General features: G+C 38.1%; 2 pseudogenes; one reads left to right on the top strand and one right to left on the bottom strand.

Moving 5' to 3' along the window:
• Positions 1–4,244: 4,244 nt before the first annotated feature.
• LOC148690211 (1-aminocyclopropane-1-carboxylate oxidase homolog 1 pseudogene) lies at positions 4,245–12,927 on the bottom strand (annotated as a pseudogene).
• Positions 6,206–6,975, top strand: LOC148690212 (uncharacterized; annotated as a pseudogene).
• Positions 12,928–16,587: the final 3,660 nt, after the last annotated feature.

The raw sequence follows: 16,587 nt of genomic DNA, 5'->3' as shown, positions 1-16,587 counted from the left end.
TGTTTAAGTTAACCCCATTGAGCCGTGTTAGCCCATGTTCTTTGTTAACCCACATTATCCTCACCTAGCCTAGAATAGGACCATCCGTATCCTTGTTCTTGAAGCATAGTAAGCATGAATGAATTCCCTTTTGATTAATGTGTTGCAGAAAATAAGTGTGGGGGAAGGATTATTGATATGAGTTTATGTGCCATAGGCACGGCTAAAAAAAAAAAAAAAAAAAAAAAAAAAAAAAGAAGAAAGAAAAAAAAGAGTTGAAAATAGTTGAAAAGTTTTGGTTGTTGAAGTAAGGGCCCAAAACAATGAATTAGGCCCTAAGAGTTGTTTGAATCTTCCCTATTTGTCTAAAAGTTGATTTCTGCATTCTAATGGAATTCTAGGTCTTAATTTCGTTACTTTGCTTGCTATTGCGTAAAGAACTTTTGTTTATCCCTATCTTTCCTTGTTAGCCAACACCCCAAGCCCCGTTACAACCTTTGACTTCTATCTTGAGTGTTGTGCATTTCAATTGTGGAGTTTGAATTTGGTATGAGCATATGGTGTCACTGGTTCTCGCATCTAAGTAGTAGCATTCCATTCATGAGATCATATCTAAACACGTTTAATTACTCCAGAAATTGCGTTCTTTGTTATAACATATGTGAGTACTAGTTTTTCATGTTTACATCAATCTTCTCACATATAACTAGTGTAGGGTGTGTAGTCAGAAAATCTGAGTGAAAATTGAGTGCATAACTAGTGAGGAATTGAGGGAGTTCTCTAAGGCATGTTACTACATTCAAAATGTGTTTTAATTGATTAAATGCGAACTAGTGAATGGTGACTATGATTAAGTATATGCTTGAGGGGAGGGAAGACTAAAAACTATGTGAGTAATGATCTTTGACATGTCATGTTTCATTGGAAAGCCCTGAGGCAAACGTTGGAAGGTTTAGGTTATGTTTTGTTTGTTTTGTTTCGTCTTGTTTTCTTTAATTGTGAAGGGTTTACACAAATACATAGGTTTAAGCTCTCTTTTAGTGAGTTCTAGTGAATAGTTTAGTACAAATGACATTAGGGGTTATTGTGGGAGAATGATCCTTTTTTATAGAAGAGAGTTTCTAGCTTTGTTCTAACATTGACACGTGTCGTGTTGTGATTGGCCTTTGATGTCGACGCGTGTTGCGCTGTGATTGGCCTCTGATACCGACATGTGTCATGTTGTGATTGGCCTCCTGGTTGGAGGAAAAGTCTTGTGGGTCCTTGACGATATACTATTGACCGGTGCTTAGTAGTTTCGGGATTGGTCAAGTATGGTACAAACAAGCACCATTCACATAAATATCAAAACTTAAAGCAAAGGGCTATAATTCCACCTACTATAAATAAAGTGCTTTAAATAAATAGAACTTGTGATAAGGGCTTTAAACCAACACCTTTCATATTATAATTATATGAAAAAACAAAAGTATCAGGCCTTTTTAGTAAAGAAGTGCACTGGATGGCCTATGTTGAATATCATCATTCTTTTTCTTCTTCTTTTCATATGGTGCCAACTGGGGCTGGGCATGGGTCGGGTCGGGCCCAAATTTGGAGAAACTGGACCCTACCCATTTTAAAATGTAACAGGGCAGGCCATGCCAAGTAGAGGGATTTAGAGTTTAGGAACCAGACCTAACTCGGCCCATTTCAAACGGGCCCGTTTGGGGCGGGTCCACAGTTCTTATTGTATTTTGTTTTTCACTAGCACAAAAGAGACGACATCATTCAAGTCGTTGAGAAACCGTTTCCCCGTTTCCTCCGCGACAACCCAAATGGTCAAATCGGATGGTGCTGGAAAACCCAAATGCATTAATGGCCAGATGGTGCCGGAAAAGCCAGATACAACTTGGACCATTCAAGTTATCTTCCTTAGTCTTCATCTTCATCAATATAGAACCATAAAATCCACCCAACCAACACAAAATCAAAACCACAAAAAAAAAAAAAAAACCCAAAAAAATATCCACAAGAAACTTAAGACATGCGATGCCGACGAACTAGTCGGCAGCCATGAGAGTCCATTCCAGTCTTGGATTATGGCGATGAGGTTGTTGATCGAGTCAAGAATGCTGCAAAATTGGCCGAGTTGGACCAGATTGATTGGTCAACAACCAAGATTTAACGATCCAGCGACTTGACTGAGAGCTCAAAGGTAGCGGAGTCGTGGTGGCCATGACGGCAGTGATGGTATTGGTGACTTCTATAACTGTGATATCATCGAGGAGGTAAATAATGGTGATTGTTGATAGTGGTCGTAATTAGCCAGAAAGATGGTGATGGATGGCTGCTGTCGAGAACTTGACTCAAGCTCGAGTCGTGAATGAATATGAGAAAGGGAGATTGAATGACAGTCTCTGAGATGAAGGAAAAAAAATGCTGGAGAGTTTTGGATTTGATTAAATCATATTAATCAAATCCATTATCCATGCTATAAATGAGCCTGGCCAGGGCCTATTCCTTTTTATTTTCAAACCTGCTCACCTTGCTAATTTTGTAGACCCACCCTGTGTTATGTTTCAAATTTTCGAACTCGCCCCTTACCAGCCCCGAACTACATATACCCACCTAGTGCCAACGGACTATTCCAAAACCTTTTTCTTCACATGGTGGTGGTGCCATCATTAGTTCCCACTATCAATTTTTCTTTTTCTTATGGTGCAACCAAAACTGCACCATTCCAAAAGCTTTGACCCCATTTCACTTTTGTTTTATTTTTATTCTTTTGGATTGGACCGTTCAGCCAGATTTTGGGAAATGTAAATGGGGATTTTAATCCTTTGGTCCTTATCTGGTGCACTTTGCTGGCAAACGACTTTCTCCGACGTATAGATTACCAGGGTCGAGCACAAGGCTCAAGGCCATTGCTTTCAACCTTCATTTCATCGAGAGAGGCGTTGTGAGCAAGGCTATGGCCACAGGGGCAACGAGAACTTGTATTCCTTCATGGGTTTGCAACGCCATCAAAAGACGATAGCCATGGGGCCCGGGTTGAGCAACGTAAGACTCAAAGGTAGAATTATCGTGAGTCCTCGAGATCCATCGAGAACAATGCAATTTGGGTTTCCAAGTCTGATGAGATTCTTCTAGATCTTTGGAATCCAGTTTTCAAGTACCACTTCCTTGATTTTGTGACAACGCCATCAAAAGACGATAGCCATGGGGCCCGGGTTGAGCAACGTAAGACTCAAAGGTAGAATTATCGTGAGTCCTCGAGATCCATCGAGAACAATGCAATCTGGGTTTCCAAGTCTGATGAGATTCTTCTAGATCTTTGGAATCCAGTTTTCAGGTACCACTTCCTTGATTTTATGACGACTCAAGGTCGTTTGGGAAAACTCAATTCTCACCGGATTAGGTGGGGCGCTTCTGGCGCAGTAGGGTAGAAGAAAATGATGGAAAAAGATGGATAATACCTGAGAACGATGTTGTTTTGAACCATTGTCACGAATCTGGATTCTGTGTAAACTGGACATTGTAGTGCTTTCTTGTGATGCGAGAGCTTCTTGTGCTGATAACGTGTTATGAAAACGACGGTATGTGTGCAGTGGAATAAATGAAATAAAACACAATATTTACGAGGTTCCGCAACAGTCAGTGTAACTATAGTACATCCTAGGAGCAGCAGTATTACTCTTTTTTCATTATCTGGAATAATAAAAGTACAAAGATAACTCTTACTATTTTCTCCCTATTCTTTCCCTCTTCTTTATCTCTTTCTTTTCTCTATTCCTTCCTCTTTCTTTCTTCCGTTTTTTTTATGTTCTCCTCCTCCTCCTCCCACTCCTCCTCTCATTCATTTTCTAGGCAAAGGAATCACTATTCATGTGGGCCATCCACGTATTATTTATAACACTTATTTTATTTTTGAGCATATTATTTTGAATTTTTTACACCATGGCCAGGTGCTAGAACTTAGAGAGGACAACACACAGATTCGTCACCATACAAGTAAGAATACTAAAACACACATAAGAAGTTCGGACAAATGAACCTAACAAAGAAAAAGAAGAGCTTAGGGAAAAGAAAATGCTAGCGCTACGACCAGAGGCTTAGCCTGGGGCCAATATGATCCGCCGCCACCAACCACGACGACGAGGGATAAACGAAACAAATGAGAAGTCCAGACAAATGAACCTAACAAAAAAAAAAAAAGAAGAGCTTAAGGAATAGAAAACCCAAGCCCTACGATCAGAGGCTCAGCCTGGGGCCAATATGATCCGCCGCTACCAACCACGACGACTAGGGAGTAGCAAAACAAATGCACTGTTTCCTTTAACCCTTTCCGAGAGGTAGTGTTTAAGATAATCTTCAATATTAACTTCTTGGTATATCTGGGCATTTTCTTCTGATAACAACTCCTTGATTGGTCCATAAACTTTTGAATTTCCTGGCCGAGCATCTGGCATGAAAAAACTTGCCACAGAAACTCTTGGGCCTACACTCTGCGCTATAACTCTGTGATTAACACTGATGAACTTGTCACTTGTCACGAGCTGCTCCAAAGCAACAAAGAATTATATATCAGTTTTTAAAATTTTTTTTTTAAACGATATATCTACACTAAGGGGTTGAGAGAGTGGGCTAAGCCTCACAATAAGATAACAATAATGTATAATCTTTGTCACCAAAAATGTTTCACTGATCATAAGTGATCAAGAATAGACATGGTCACTCCTCCTTGTATTTGATATGAATGGTAAAGATAAAACATTAAAAGCACATCAATTCATTCCCCACCCTTATTAATATCAAAATCTAACGAATGATGGGTGATGACCATGAATTTTGGTCATCAAGTAACAAGGGAACAAAACACTGATAAAATTAGCACAACGAAAAGTGGCTAACGGTCCCTTTATGAGCACTTGCCTGCAGAAGGTCTCCAACATTGATAACAAGAGCTCCTTCCATGTGAGGAACATCAACCCATTGATTCTCATACAAAACTTCGAGGCCACCCACTTTGTCTTGTAATAATATGGTGATGAAACTGCCATCGGTGTGCTGGTCGGTGCCTATAGTCAATTCTTGTTTAGGGCATGGTGGGTAGTAGTGACCATAGATAGAAAGCTCCTTAGCGCAATCCATGTCTTTAAGTTTGTTGGGATTCATCCCAAGAGCCTCAGACAGCAACTAAAACAAAGTATATCCCAAATTCTTCACTTGCTTTGAATACTCAATCACTATTTCTCTGCAGAGTACTCCAATTTATGAACTGATCATGATTTTTTTTATTGAGATGTATAGACACCAAAACTGACTTGTTGACAAACACTCCCTACTTAATACACTCAACGTGTCAAAATAGCATTATTGTTCATTAAGTGATAAAAATATTCACTCACTATTTGTTCTACAAGTCTTCCAACTCATGGAATTAGTAGGACTACGGTCTAGTGATATTTCTCTTAACCTGTAAGTGAGAGGTCTTAGATTCGATTCTAGCCAAAGATGTGTTGGAACTTGTGGGGGACTCCCATTCCCACATTGCCCAAAACCTTTTTGAAAGTCACCTTTATAAGTGAGTTCACTTACTTATAGTTTGAAAAGAATTGGGCCAAAGCCATGGACCTTGGGCCTTAGACTTGGAGGGTTTGGGTGTATATATTAAAAGTCAAAGATGGGCCTTGGGGCTCTTGGGCTCGGATGGATGAAAAACACAATTATCATTTTTACGTTTTTGATTTTTGCATTTAGTTTTTTCCAAAAGGATAAAATTGATCACGTGAACAGTTACAATCGTTCTTAAAGATAAACATGAACGACTTTAACTGCTCCATTACGCCATTATATATATGGCCGTCATATCAGAAACCAACACAACAATTCCATTGCATCCTTTCATACTTCATAGAAAAACACCACAACCAATTCGCCAAGAATCCAAATTCGAGTGCAAGAACTTGGGTTAGATAGTTGTATCATGCAAGGTAGACGTTCATTGAACTGCTGCATTGGTGTAGGGATGAATTTCTGTCTTAGGAGATTGCTTCTGCAAGCCTCTATCTTCAAAGAACAAGTCAGTGATTTGTGATTTTATATGCAATTTCATTAAGTAATTATATTTTGATATATTGTATCTGTTGTTCAATTTTTCCATTATAAATAAACTGTGCAAATTGTTATATATTATATACTTGACATTTGATTGTTTCTAACAATCTAAGACAAAAAATTTGATTCCATGGATCAATCAAATGTTGGTGTCGTTAAGTAATATGTTTAGAAACCTGAGAAATTCAAGGGAGTTGATTTCAAATGTTGGTAATAGAAGATGTTGTTCTATTTAACAACTTTGAACTTGAGTCATGTCATTATTTCTAAGGCCTCTAAAGCACTAGAAGAGGGAGATATTCCTACTGAAATTCTGCAGGCTATAGAAGCATGGACTCACAGTAAATTTCTATGCAGGAACTGCATTCTGAATGCTTTGGATGACTTTTTGTATGATGTTTATTCATCATATAAAACATCAAAAGAACTGTGGGAGTCTCTGGACAAGAAGTATAAGTCTGAAGTGGCTAGTTTCAAGAAGTTTGTGATTGGAAAATTCTTGAATTACAAGATGAGTGACACCAAGTTTGTTGTCAAGCAAGTTGAAGAACTCCAAGTGATTGTTCATGAGTTAGATAAAGAAAATCTTGGTCTGAAAGAAGGTTTTGTGGTTGGCTCTATTATAGAGAAACTGCCTTCGAAAACCTTAAGATTTATCTAAAGCATCTAACTGAAGACATGAGCATGGATCAATTGATTCTCAAACTGTGTGTGGAAGAGGATCATCACAAAAATGAGAAGTATGATGTCTCATCGTTGGAGGCAAAAGCCAATGTTGTGGAAGGAGGAGACTCACACAAGGCAAGGCACCATCAGAAAAACAAAGGTAAGGATGCTGCAAAGAAAGCACTAACTGCTGCGAAAGGGAAAACCTTCAAGAAAATCAAAAGAGGTTGCTGAGTTTGTGGAAAGACAGGTCATAAGGCAAAGGATTGTTGCCATAGGAAGGATCAGAGTATTGACAATTTTAATCAAGCAAACATTGCAGAACACAAGTTTGTTGTAGTTGTATCTGAAGTCAATTTAATGACTAATTCCAGTGATTGGTGGGTTGATACAGGTGCAACAAGGCATGTTTGTGCTAATCGGAATTTATTTGTTTCTTATCAATCAGTTGATGGTGGAGAAAATCTATACATGGGAAATACGAAATGGAACTGCATCTGCCATTGCAGGGAAGGGAAGAGTGACGCTTAAACTCACTTCTGGAAAAGAGCTGTCACTCACCAATGTTCTGCATGTTCCTGATATTCGCAAGAATTTGATTTCTGGTTCGCTTATGAGTAACAAAGGTTTCAAAATAGCCTTTGAATCTGATAAGTTTGTAATCACCTAGGGTGGGGAAAGGGCTACCCGGTTGAGGGGCTTTTCAAAATGAATGTAATTTCTGCTGATGCTATTAATAATAATAACAAGCCTAGTGCTTCTTCTGCTTACTTGATTGAGTCCTCTACATTATGGCATGCAAAATTAGGTCATGTTAATTTTCGTTCTCTTCAAAGAATGGTTAACTTAGGCCTATGGCCCAAATGTTCCATGAACAAAGTATCTAAATATGAGATATGCACAAAATCTAAATATGCAAGACACTTATATAAATTAGTGGAAAAATCAAATGAAATACTTGGTTTAATCCATAGTGATCTTTGTGATTTCAAATCCACACCAACTCGTGGAGGAAAAAAGTACTATATTTCTTTCATTGATGATTGCAGCAAGTACTGTTATGTCTATTTGATTCATAGTAAAGATGAAGCTTTAAACATGTTTAAGACATTTAAAGACGAAGTCGAAAACCAACTAGACAAAAGAATAAAAGTCTTAAGATTGGATAGAGGTGGTGAATATGAATCTAATGACTTGCAGAATTTTGTTCGACACATGGAATAATACATCAAACACCAGCACCATATACTCCTCAACAAAATGGAGTGGCTAAAAGAAAAAATCGTACATTGAAGGATATGATTAATTCCATGTTGAATAGTTCTGGTGCACCACATAATTTATGGGGTGAGGCACTCCTTGTTGCAAACACGATTTTGAACCAAATTCCACATAAGAAGACTAATCAATCTCCTTATGAAATCTAGAAAGGTAAGTTACCTACATATAAAACCTTGAAAGTGTGGGGTTGTCTTGCAAAAATTCAAGTGCCTCTTCTGAAGAGACAAAAACTTGGACCAAAAACAGTGGATTTTATATTTATTGGTCATGCCAATAATAGTTCGGCATACAGATTTTTGGTTCATAAATCTGAAATTGCAGACATTCATGTAAATACAATACTTGAATCTGTAGAAGATAAGTTCTTCGAGGAAAAATTTCCTTATAAAGATAGGTCATTTGTTTTGAACAAAAGAGTACATGATGATACTACAAGAAATGATGACGATAATCATGCTTCAACTTTTAGAGTTCAAAGCCAAGATATGGAACCGCAGAAGAGTAAAAGAGCAAAAATTGCAAAGGATTTTGGTCCTGATTTCCTCACTTTTGTAACCAAAGAAGAGCCTCAAACTTATAAGGCTGCATTAGGATCATCTGAAGCACCTTATTGGAAAGAAGCTATTCAAAGTGAAATGGAATCCATCTTGCAAAATAATACATGGGAATTGGTTAATTTGCCTCCTGGAAATAAACCAATAGGACACAAATGGATTTTCAAGAGGAAATTGAGACCAAATGGTACCATAGACAAGTATAAAGCTTGTTTAGTTGCCAAAGGGTATCGTAAAAAAGAAGGACTTGACTACTTTGACACTTATTCACCAATAGCTAGAATAACATCTATAAGGTTATTAATAGCTACATCGTCTGTATACAATCTTGAGATACATCAAATGGATGTCAAGACCGCATTTCTAAATGGTGAATTAGACGAAGAAATATATATGGAACAACCTGAAGGTTTCATTGTCAAAGGTCAAGAAAAGAAAGTTTGCAAATTGATTAAGTCATTATATGGACTTAAACAAGCTCCTAAGCAATGGCATGAAAAATTTGATCATAATATGATTACGAATGGAATTGTAATCAATGAAAGTGATAAATACATTTATGTTAAGCAAACGAAAAATGCTTGTGTTATTGTATGTCTATATGTTGATGACATGCTTATAATGGGAACAAACAAAGATGCGATTAACTCCAAAAAGAAAATGCTACATTCTAGTTTTGATATGAAAGATATGGGAATAGCTGATGTGATTCTTGGAGTTCGAATTCTAAGGAATTTAGATGGATACGTCCTAACTCAATCACATTATGTTGAAAAGGTTCTAAAAAGGTTTGTACATTATGATTGTAAACCTGCAGTAACTCATTTTGATCCCATTCATAAACTTACTAAAAACGAAGAAGAGAGCGTATCTTAATTGAAGTATACCTAAGTTATAGGTTGCTTGATGTACATTATGAATTGTACAAGACCTGATCTTGCTTATTCAATAAGCCGACTAAGTAGGTATTCAAGTAATCCTGGAAGAGATCATTGGAATGCTTTAATAAGGGTATTAAGATACTTAAAACCTACAATGAACTATGGTTTGCATTACACTCAATATCCCCCCCAGTATTAGAAGGATACAGTGATGCAAATTGGATTTCAGGGAGCACAGACAGTAAATCCACAAGTGGATATGTATTTACACTTGGTGGAGCAGCTGTGTCATGGAAATCAACTAAGCAAACGTGTATAACACGTTTGACAATGGAATCAGAGTTTATAGCCTTAGATACAGCTGCTGATGAAGCTGAATGGCTTAAACATTTTTTGGAAGATATTCCATTATGGCCCAAGCCTGTGGCTGCAATATGTATACATTGTGACAACAAGGCTGCAAAAGGTCGAGCCAAAAACGCTGAATATAATGGGAAGTCAAGACATATAAGGCGACGACATAAGACCATTAGACAGCTACTCAAGAATGGAACTATTTCCATTGATTATATTAAATCTAAGGAGAATATTGCCGATCATTTGACAAAAGGCCTATCCAAGGATCAAGTGGCATTTACATCAAGGGGAATGGGTTTAAAGCCAACTCAATGAGTTATAACTTGACGGAAACCTAACCTCGCTAATCGGAGATTCCATGGTCTAGGTTCAATAGGCAAACTAGTTGAGGAAAACTCAAAGTAAGAAACACACAATCTTTACTCATTCCTACGATGGAAAACAATGTGTTGCCCGTAAGACAAAGAGGGTGAATAACTATTCTTAATAATGCTAATATCTTATGGTTAAGATGCATAGAACAAGATATTCTTTATTAGCATTACCTATATGATATTGATGTGGGGTCGCATCTTTGAGAATTGGTATGGCTACAATTCTCTAAAGGTCTTTTGAAATCAGGATATGTTCAAGACCAAAATGAACACAACTGTATGAATTGAAATGTGTCAAGATGTGATATGTGTGATACTTATTATTTCGATTTACTACTAAGAATGATTAGTTCAAGATATTAAATTCACTGTTTCATTAGGTAAATCCGATACTCACTAGAGAAGGTTCAAGTCTAAAAGACACCTATCCCGATGCGTATCATATCTAAGTTATCTGGAAAGACATTACTAATTTAGTTAGTATCTTATTTTCTATTCAAATGTGGGGTATTGCTAGAGTTTGAATAGAAAATGTGGGGTATTGTTGGAACTTGTGGGGGACTCCCAATCCCACATCGCCTAAAACCTTTCTGAAAGTCACCTTTATAAGTGAGTTCACTCACTTATAGTTTGAAAAGAATTGGGCCAAAGCCATGGACCTTAGGCCTTAGACTTGGAGGGTTTGGGTGCATATATTAAATGTCAAAGATGGGCCTTGGGGCTCTTGGGCTTGAATGGATGAAAAACGCAAGTATCATTTTTACGTTTTTTATTTTGCATTCAATTTTTTCCGAAAGGATAAAACTGATCATGTGAACAGTTACAACCATTCTTAAAGATAAACATGAACGACTTTAACTGCTCCATTACGCCATTATATATATGGCCGTCATATCAGAAACCAACACAACAATTCCATCGCATCCTTTCATACTTCACAGAGAAACGCCACAACCAATTCGCCAAGAATCCAAGTTCGAGTGCAAGAACTTGGGTTAGATAGTTGTATCATGCAAGATAGACGTCCATTGAATTGCTGCACTGGTGTAGGGATGAATTTCTGTCTCAGGAGATTGCTTCTGCAAGCCTCTATCTTCAAAGAACAAGTCAGTGATTTGTGATTTTATATGCAATTTCATTAAGTAATTATATTTTGATATATTATTGTATCTGTTGTTTAATTTTTCCATCATAAATAAACTGTGCAAATTGTTATATATTATATACTTGACATTTGATTGTTTTTAACAAGATGAATTTGAACCACATTATTGCTAACCCGTTGTGAGGCTTAGCCTACTCCACTCTCCCTTAGTGTGTGACATCCCACATCGCCTAGGGGAGTGATCCTTATATGTATATTCCCATCTCTAGCTAGCACGAGGCTTTTTGGGAGCTCACTGGCTTCGGGTTCCATCGGAACTCCGAAGTTAAGCGAGTAGCGCGTGAGAGCACTCCTATGATGGGTGACCCACTGGGAAGTTCTCGTGTGAGTTCCCAGAAACAAAATCGTGAGGGTGTGGTAGGGGCCCAAAGCGGACAATATCGTGCTACGATTGAGTCGAGTTTGGGATGTGGTGAGGGCCTGGGCTGGGATGTGTCAATTTGTCACATCCCGGCCCCGGGCGGATCACTTCTCGGACCCGACTCCATCGTAGCACGATATTGTCCGCTTTGGGCCTCTACCACACCCTCATGGTTTTGTTTCTGAGAACTCACACGAGAACTTCCCAGTGGGTCATCCATCATGGGAGTGCTCTCGCGCGCTACTCGCTTAACTTCGGAGTTCCAATGGAACCCGAAGCCAGTGAGCTCCCAAAAGGCCTCGTGCTAGGTAGAGATGAGAATATACATATAAGGATCACTCTCCTAGGCGATGTGGGATGTCACATAGTGTATGTAATATCGTTTGCTCAAAAAAAAAAAATAATAATAATAAAAAATTATTAATGAGTAATGCTATTTAGATACTCAAAACATACTTGTTGGCACACACTCTCTAATACTGTTAGTGTGACTAAATAATATTATTGTTTATTAAGAAGGTAAGTAATGGCTAAGAACCTAATTAAAGGCAAATTATATTTAGTAATTCCACTACGTTAAAATAGGCCTTTGTTTACAAAATTAAGGACGCAAATGAGGAGGAGTTTGTGTTTATACACTATGTAGGCATATTTTTGTATAAATTTGAGGTATTCATGGAAAAGGATGAATTACATTATACAGTTACACGCTGTTATAAGAAATTAAATTGATTCTCTCATGCGAGATACTCAGTTACATGCAACGATCGACTAGTTAGATTGTAAATCAGAACTATTAATTAGGTATTACTATAAATAATGATGTGCATACCTGCAAACCGAGGGTAGTTCTTCGGGTTTGGGACCCATAACACACAAACGTATCTCTCCAGTTTCCTTTTTTGGATTTGTAGAAACGATTACTGGACAGGTACTGCTCCTTGTTCCCAGCATCCTTTGCGCACAACTCCTTCTTAAGGCCATTTTCCTGCTCATGAGACTCACGCATTCCATATACCATCCTGTCCAAAGCGTCAACTGGATTTCCATTTTTAACCTGAAAGAAACCCCAGTTCTTGCATGCATATCGAATTTTCTCGACCACTGCAGCACGTAAAACTGAGTCACCATCAATGCAATGAAGAGCAATGGTTGGAATACTGAGTTTGGCACCACTTCCATTCCTCTCATTTACATTTGTTTTGATCACCATTTTCGTTATCTGCTTTGGATCTGAAAGCGTAATTAAGGAATAAGGATTAGAGTTTAGTATAGCACTGTGACAACCCTGTGAGGGGTATAACTATAATATATATATATAGGAGGACGGGTCAACAAATGGTCTTTTAAACATGCGTAGGAATTTCCGAAAAAAGAGAGACCATAGAACTCTTCCTCAACAGCAGCAGCCAGCTGCCTAAATATTATGTGCCACGTGAAGAAAACATAAGCCACAATACAGCCCACCCTTATTTACTTCAATTGTTGAAGGTTTAGAAACAAACTCTTTAAATCAAGTAACCAATTTTTTTATTTTCTTTTTGTCGTGGGAAGGACTAATCATACATATTAATACTAATATATATATGACAATTTCTCAGATGACCGGTTAACTCGACACAAAAATAACATGTCTTTGTAAACACGATAACTAATCGGGTCGTTATTGGGTCTTGCTAATAACCCATTAATAATATAATAGGTTCTTAATGAGTTTATACGAGGGTAACCTGTTTCAACACATTAAGAAAAAATTATTTTGATAATTTTAAACTACTAAAAAAGCCTTGCTAGTTACGGCAATAGCCATACTACTTAATTTTAAAAAGTGAGATTTAAAATTTTCTGAAGCACTTCAAAAATACTAAGCAATTTAAAAATACCAAAACACATTAATAATTCCATAATAATTCATCTACAAGTGCGAAAAATATGTAAACGTTCGTGATCGCATCCTCTGCGCTTTGACGATCGGTATTGGTTGGTATGGATGGGTTCATGAGGATGAGAGGAACACAATGGTAGTAATTTTAAGCTCGATTTGTGAGGTTTGATGTTTGCTCTTTGTTGTTGCAGAGAAGAGAGAGTCACGATGAGGGAAAGAGAAGGAGAAGATGAGAGAAAGAGAGATGAGGTTTTCTGATTGGTGGAAAAAGAAGAGAGAGGGTGAGTCTAATTGGAGGAGAGATTTGAGGAGAAAAGCTAATTGGTTGGTGAGAAAAAGCAAGGCACGGGTCAGATTTTTAAAGAGAAAAATGATAGGGTTTTGTACAGCGGAAATCATGCAAAATCTAACGTGCCTTATAAAAAATAGTGGTTTTCAAACACTGAATAATTAACACACACGTGTACAATTCTACCTCTTTGTTAACGCACTTTAACTAAGCGTAGCTTTTTCGTTACAAGTCCGATCTGGGTCTAACTCACGCTCACGTGTTCGTAACAACAAGTACTATTTTACGTACTAGGAAAAATAAATTAAAAGCCAAATAAGTACGTCCACGTCAAGTTCCACTTTTGCCAAAAAGAGCATAAACGTCAATTTACACACTTGGGGAGAAAATTACATAGAAAATTTGGGACGATCTTCACAAATGTTAAATGTTGTTCTTTCTAAGGTATGAATTAATCTGTGGTCAAGCATCAACTCTTGTATCTCTAAATGATAATTATATCCTATTATTGGTTAGGCATACAATTAAACACCTAAACACCCATTAAGCGTACAAGAATCATGTCAACCAAGTAGGACTAGCTTGATATTGGTCATCCTCACTAGTTTTGTCTACTCTTCTTAATCTTAATTCCAATAAACCTAATTGATTGGTCATTTTATAGATTTATCTAAATATCTAGATACAAAATTCCTAAAGGTGATCAATCATTAGAAATCTGAATCTAGAATAAAATATGCTCAAAGATTAAGAATATAAAATGACATATAATCGAATAATAATTAACAAAGTACTTCACAAATATTCATGTCATGACTTCATCATGAACCTTAGAAAATAACTTAGTTAAACATAGAAATAAAAATAAAAGATAGATAGAGCCTGGAGTCCATGGAAAAGCACGTCCCTAAGCTCTTCTTTGCGAATTGTGGAGATGGTGATTGGTGTAGTGATGTGGTGGTGATATTTTTTGGAGGGGGGGGGGGGTGGGGGGTTTTGTAGAGAGAGCTTAGGACGCCTTACTTATACTAGAAAAATCCTAAATGGTCTAGGTGACACACCCCGACCGAGATCGGAGCGTGCTGGCCGTCACACAACGGTGACGTAGCCATGTGCACGTGCGGAAGCTAATAAAGTAGTAATGTAAAAGTACGAATAAAATAAAACTAGCATACAAAGTACTAAAACAAGTGCTAGTAAGTGAGATACAATTTCAGAGCAGGTCTATAGCAGCCCAAACGAAAAAGTTGCGACAAAAGTGCACCCGAAGGTGACCCTACGCTGGTGAGTATCTGTCAGAAAAGCCGGGAGAATCCTCTGGGAAAACCACCGAAGCTGCTAGTCAACTAGAACCTGGAGGGGTGCAAAACAAAAGCGTGAGTGGGCAAAAACAAAGCTCTTGAAAATCATTCGTAAAAATACTTTCTAACCCCTCGCCGTAAAACCTGTATACTTCCTAGAAAATAAACATATACACATATGTATAGGTATGCTAAACATGCTCAAATATATGCCATATACTCTAAAATATACCATGCCGAAGTCTCATAACGATATGCAAGTGCCCAGGTATAAACATATCAATATCATGTAATCTGGCAGCCGGAGTCACCTAACGTGACCTGTACGGCTGCATATAGAGCTCAAATCTCAATCTCAATATCTGAACCTGCCCACGAGTCGGAACCACCTAAAGTGGTCTGTACGACAGGCCTGGGTGTAAATAAGTGCTACGATCACGTGAAGGCTGTGTGAATAATCGCGGGTCACCTACGAGTCGGAACCACCTAATGTGGTCTGTACGACAGGCCTGTGCACCTAGCTTGGATCCAAGCTGAGCATAAGGTGCGGGAGGTGAACATCACGTGAAGGATTGTGCCCTGGCCACGGGTGGGAGCACTAACACCGGGGGTGCAGGTTATGAGCTCTCTAACTAACTCAAACTACTGCTGAATGTAATTATGAATACCACTTACCTGGCACTTACCTGTGCGTCCACAACACCCAATATGCATATGTATAGATATATGCAACTACTAATATGACCATCAATGCTCGAATAATGATGAAATAATGCATGGCATAAACTAATAAACATTTATTCAATTTCTGGGAAAATATAGTATATAGGTATATACGGAAAACAAAAGCCCACTCACTGATACGTGGAAGGGTCGTAGCCCCCCTGCCTCGCGTGACCACGCTCGTCCTCGGGGTACGTGTCACCTATATGCGAAATAACTACGAAAACGTCAATCTAAAAGCACATAACCAACTTCTCATACATTGCTCAAAATAGACAATTGAATATACCAACGTGATCTACACAACCTCAAGAACACAACCATATTTTTAAAATAATTTTCGGACCCCACACGCGCCCCCACGCGCCAAAATAGGCACGGACCTACGCGCCCCCCACGCGCGGCCACGTGCCATGCATGATAGGAGCATATTCATGCGACTTAATTGGCTTGTTCTCGTGCATTTACGTTATGTTTCTTTAGTTATTTTAGTACTTTAAGCTATTTTCGTGTGTTTGTAGGTCCAAAGGGCTAAAGGAGCAAAAAGATGCATTTTGGAGACTTTTGGAGCACTTTTGGGCTAAGGATGGATAGCTTATGCTTGGAGCCAAAGTGTTGGACGAAATTGAAGACCTAATTGAAGACCAAAGTGTTGGAACCTTGTTCTCTTTAGTT

This window comes from Pyrus communis, chromosome 16, assembly GCF_041283825.1.
Source record: "Pyrus communis isolate YQ-2024b chromosome 16, ASM4128382v1, whole genome shotgun sequence".
Taxonomy (NCBI): domain Eukaryota; kingdom Viridiplantae; phylum Streptophyta; class Magnoliopsida; order Rosales; family Rosaceae; genus Pyrus; species Pyrus communis.
This window is presented reverse-complemented; position numbering and strand designations above follow the sequence as displayed.